The 5,701-nt window shown below is 31.4% G+C and overlaps 1 protein-coding gene across 1 annotated transcript in view; it reads left to right on the plus strand.

Moving 5' to 3' along the window:
* The first annotated feature begins 1,475 nt into the window (after nucleotides 1-1,475).
* SULT1B1 (sulfotransferase family, cytosolic, 1B, member 1) overlaps nucleotides 1,476-5,701 on the plus strand; it is a 25,896-nt gene continuing 21,670 nt past the window's right edge. Inside the window, exon 1 of the mRNA XM_004681240.2 lies at nucleotides 1,476-1,559. The gene's annotated coding sequence lies outside the window, so the exon portion shown is untranslated. The remainder of the gene's footprint in view (nucleotides 1,560-5,701) is intronic.

The following is a 5,701-nucleotide window of genomic DNA, read 5'->3' on the forward strand; positions in this document are numbered from 1 at the left end:
TTGTTATGACATACTGGAGATTTAGTCTCTGAGAATCTTGCCTTTAGGTTCTGACTTCTCAGATCCAGAGGAGTGTTGAAGAAATCCACTGATCTATTTCCACAAAAACTTGTGTTCTGGTGCTAGGTGTAGTCATTTTTAGAGGAAAGCATGTCTTACCAGTTATTTTGGTCATGTTTTAAGTTTCTCCATATTGCATATATATATGCTTATATGTAAATAAATATAGTCATGTGTGTACATACATATATGTGCATATGCACACACATAGGCTCTGCATATTGTAAAATTTATTCCTGGAAAATATTTATTCATAAAATGCTCACCTGTTGAAAGTTTATTATGTTAGATGTTTGCTCCTTCAGACTCACATGCCACATTTCATTTTTTTTTCTATCCTGTCCTTTGCTCTTTGAGACTGGTGTGTATGGATTATACCAATAGGACTCTTAGTCTTCTGATTTCTACTTGGTAGGAGATATAAGGGAGAGAAAAGAGTGAATTAAATTGATTATTTCCCTGACTCTTTCCCATGAAGTCAAATTAGGTAGAATGCATGTTTCAATCAAATTAACTTGAAGTGTCTTACCAATTAATCTTCTTGTTTGCTTTATGCCATACTTTCTTCTGCAATAGCTAATGCTACTAAATCATGAATTCCTATAGCAATTTCCTAAAGCATATCTGCAATTTTCTGCAACAGGCACATTTGGAAGCATCCTGAGAACTTGAAAATCTTTATAGCATGTTAAGCATGCACACTAAAAATATTTTCCTCCTTTTCCCATTAAGGTTACAGATAATCTGTAAACATACTGAATTGCCTTTTTGGAATGTTGACTTATCTGACATTTTTTTCTGGGCTTCATTTCTGAAACAGACTATAGAAAAAACTTAAGATTTTTCCACTCAATGAAAATATTTGGTATGTTAAAGGTGATAATATAAAATAATTACACTTTCATATTTTGTGGAATGAGGGCTTGCGACTACACATTCTATTATTGTACCAATTAATAAACACACAAATTTAAGAAACTTGGCTTCACTCCTTTTAGCTTCTACACAGAGAACTTGCTGTTGCCTCTCTAACTTGCCCAAACAGATGTAGAAATACATGAAAGCACCTTTAAATGGAGTTTTTAATTGGAGCATTGAAGCCATAAAACAGCCACTGTGCAGTACTGTGCGTTTATGCTTAAAGTCAGAAGCAAAGTAAAAGTGAAAGCAAGGAGTTTCTGTTTGGTGCCAAATTATCTGATCGCAGTTACTTACAGAAACTAAGCTTAATATATTTCTGTGGGTTCCTGTTACATCATTTACCACCATATGTGACAACAAAAAACTTTCCCTTAAGCTTTTAATACCTAAAATAACTGCAGGCTTTGTACAGCTAAATCATTAACCCTATACAGCTTTATGGGCTTGTCCTTTTTTTCTCTCCTGCCGCTGAAGACAGCCTGTCATGAATGAGTAAAAAAACATGCAAAGTAAAGCTTCCATTAACGGACTTCTGCAGAAATAAAATCTGAAGCTTGGTTCCCCAAGTCAGGCACCTGGTAAGTGAATTCTTTGTCTTTAAAATATCCATATTTTATATAAATCTAAATTCAACATTGAAAAAGTTAAAGAATGAAATGTTAAATTTTCAAATATGGATGTTTTACCATGAAAAGAGAAGTTTGGGAATTGTTATATCGAGACCTCCTATTGTAAACTCAAAAGATTATTTTTAATATGGAAATTGTTTTGAGTCTATTAATTTTAGGTTTGTAAAGCTAAAAGTAATTTTAAAGATTCTTAGTCATCCACTATCAGTATTTCTACTTTGAAGGAATTTTCTTGCATATCCATCACTAGATATGTGAAACTATAAACAGCAGAAATAGTTTTCACAAGTCTGCTTTTGAATACTTGACAAGATTCCCCTACACCATACAGCCTATAAATGCATTTTCCACTTTTTACTATTTATTCAATAGTATTTGACTGTATGACAGAATGGCATGTATACAATCTTTTTATCATTAAATCATAAAACCACTACAATGATTTCAAAATTCTACAATGATTTCAAATTCTAGAAATTACAAATTTTAGTTATTAATTAGGCTTTGAAACAAGATTTGAACTGTTATTTTTTAACATGCATTCTCCTATTGTCACTTTAATTAATAACCACTTCAATATGATTTCTTTTACATCTTTTATCTTGGGTTTAATATTATCAAAAAATATTTTATGAATGCCATATTATTATTTAATATCTTCATAAAGGGTCATGTGATATCATTAATTGCTTATTTTAGTAAGAAAATATGTAACATTATATTTTTACAAAAAGTGTAAGAACTTAATGCATTTAACTCCAAATTTTTAAGTTAATTAACTTCTGATAGTCCACATTCATTTTAGGTTAATAACAATGACCAGCAATATAAAATTTTCTTAAAGATAAATGTTTCATAATTATTCTTTTAAAAAATATTTTTTCTCAGGTACATTAAATTTACATATTTGAAATTTATAAGCCAATGTTCTGAAAATGTGAAAATTATATAATTAATTGTGATCATTTATAGATTTATTAGTTATAAACATGTATACTAAAAAAAGCTATACTAGACTCGATTAATTGATTTATATTTAGACTTTAAAATCATTACATTCCTGCAGTTAAACCTTAGCCTAAGATTTCAACTATATTAACCTTAATTTATATATATATATATTCATACACATGCATATATTTGCATATATGTATATACATATATGCAGATACTAAAAAGAGCTTTTGACAATTCAGTTGTGTCAGGAGACTCATTTAGTGTTTCATGAAATTCTTAGTGCTTAAAAGCTTAAAAGATGTTTTTCAATAATAGTATTTGTTTTCCCTAAAATGTTAAAAATCTGTATCTTTGTTCATTGCATTTTAAAGAAACTTCCTGTTATGTTCTGAAACTTGACAGAAATGACCCTGAAAGAATTTGAAACTGTTTTCCAAAATGAATAGGAGTAGCTTTCAAAACAACCTTTACAAGTTTCAAAATACTTTCAAAGACTGTTGAGTTTGGAACTAATTTCAAAGTTAATAGAAAAGAAGTAGCAAAACAAATGTGCAGTATATGTTCAAGGATTTGTGGCTAAGCAGATCCTAAGAGGTCCAGTCTAAGAAATGCAAGTGGGATGTAGCAGCAGCCATCAACTTCTATGAAAAAAATGAAAGGCAGCTTTTAATGGTTAACAATGTACATATCACATTCAGCATTTTCTAAGAATAGATTTTAAAGAGAAATAAGAATGGGAATCACATCAGTCTCCTGAAGAAGAGGAATTTATTGTTTGGGAAAAAGTTTGGCAACAGGAATCAAATATTCTTTAGGTATGATTCAGCTCACCATGGATTACTTTATTGTTGGAAATGTGGCTTAAAGACCAAACCAAGTTCTAGACTTCTCAAGTTAACAGAAATTATCAACACTTTTAGTCTATATAAATACGATTACTATTCAAAGACATTGACTTTTGCATCTTAATTTCAAAAGAAATTCAAGTTATAGAAGTTATCAATGGGAAAGGGAGAAAAACATATTTTGAGGAATAATATACTCATTGGTTTAAAAGCCAAAAAGGAATATGTATATTTATATTTGTTTATCATTTGTGTGTTTATGTATTATTATTGGATTTTTATTGATATTTTATTGCTCTTACTTTGTGTTAAGCATTATTCTAAATACTTTACTCATTTAATTTTCACAATTATCTAGTATAAATGAACATAAAACAACTGCCATTTTATAGATAAGGGGCTTTATAACAAAGAAGATGCACATAAATTATTTTTAAAAAATCACACTTAAAATCTCCTTTTGCAAGCTTGGCCTCCATTCATAGCAGATGCTCCATAAATAATTATTTCCCAAACTAGCTATCCTTTCCTACTTTTGATTTTACAAAATAGGAAACTTTTGTCAACCTGGTTTCTAATCCCTTTTTATAAAGGTATATTTATTGAGGCAATGTTGATTTACATCACAGTCTATCTTAGGGGTATAGGTTTGCATCTCTACCAATGTATGTTATTTCACCACACCCACCACCAAAACCTCAGTAATCCTCCTTTATTATATATATACATATATTATTATTATTATTTATTTTAATTTATTTATTTTACATCATTCTTCATTTTGTGCATTTTTTCATATCGGCTGTAATCCCTGTGGACTTCCCACCACCAATTCACCCATGTGCCATGCCACCACCATAATCCAGTGCACTCTTCTCACCCCAGTTTTGATCCCATTCTCCTCTTCACCCCTGTAAAATGTCTCTGGCTTATAGTTTGTTGTTTTTTCATTTTTACCTTATTACAGTTGCTTTGTGTGTGTGTGTGTGTGTGATCCCTTATGCACCTCCTATGAGTGAAACTATATGGTACTTTTCTTTTTCTTTCTCATTTATTTCACTAAGCATGATCCCTTCCAGTGCCATCCATGTTGCTGCAAAAGGCTCAAATATTGGTGAGGATGTGGAGAAAAAGGAACTCTCCAATACTGCTGGTGGGAATGCAAACTCATACAACCACTATGGAAAGCTGTTTGGAGGTTTCTCCAACTGCTAAAAAAGAAGCTTCCATATGATCCAGCAATTCCACTCCTAGTTATCTACCCAAAGGACTCAAAAACATTGATTCAAAAGGACACCTGCACCTTTATTTTTATTGCTGCTCTATTTACAATAGGAAAGATGTAGAGTCAACCCAAATGCCCAAAAATAGATGACTGGATTAAAAAGATGTGGTACATATATACAATGGAATATTACTCAGCAATCAAAAAAGTAATCCTCCTTTAAACCTCCCCCCCACCTTTGCTACCACCTCATCACATCCTTTTTCTGATAGCCTCAGTCACAGTCTAATGTGTTCTTCCCTCTCCTGTCTTCATCCCTCCCTCCTCTCTCTCCACATCCTCCATCCCTCCTAGATACCTCAGCTCTATGGTCAGTTTTCAAGATTTGTCATTGTCTGACCTGTTGTTTAGTTTTTCTGTATTCCACAGATAAGTGAAACCATCTGATATTTGTTCTTCTCCTTGTGACTTACTTCACTTACTATAAGTCATTCCAGTCCCATATTGCCATAAATAACATGAATTTATACTTTTTTTTTTTTTATGGCTGAGTAGTATTGTGTAGAGATACCACATCTTATTCCATTCATCTGTTTTGAGGCATTTAGATTGTTTGCACATCTTGGCTGTTGTAAATAGTGCTACAATAAATACAGGAGTTCAGGTTTCCTTACAACCAATATCCTCTGAAGGATAATGACTGTTTTTCTGCAGAAGAAATGCTGATCAATTTAAAACTTCAGATGAAATCATATAGCACTATAGTGACAGGAAAATGAAATCATTAAAGAAAGAAACAATAGCAAAATATGTAAACAACAAGCAAACAAAATCACATCAACAAACACACATACATAATCATATTTGTAATAGATATGTATGCTTCTTATCCTATTCCACATATTTAAGTTGACTAATAATCAAAATCTACTATAAAGTAGAGTTGCTTATGTTTCAGAAACTGAGCTGATGATCTCACCAATCTTTTTTCTATTGTTACATTATTAGAGAGCTGTTTTCTGGATTTTATTAGTCCCCAGGGATTCCAAATAAAGAAGAGTATA

The sequence above is a fragment of the Condylura cristata genome, unplaced genomic scaffold (assembly GCF_000260355.1).
Source record: "Condylura cristata isolate star-nosed mole 26May11 unplaced genomic scaffold, ConCri1.0 scaffold00012, whole genome shotgun sequence".
NCBI classification, from domain to species: Eukaryota; Metazoa; Chordata; class Mammalia; order Eulipotyphla; family Talpidae; genus Condylura; species Condylura cristata.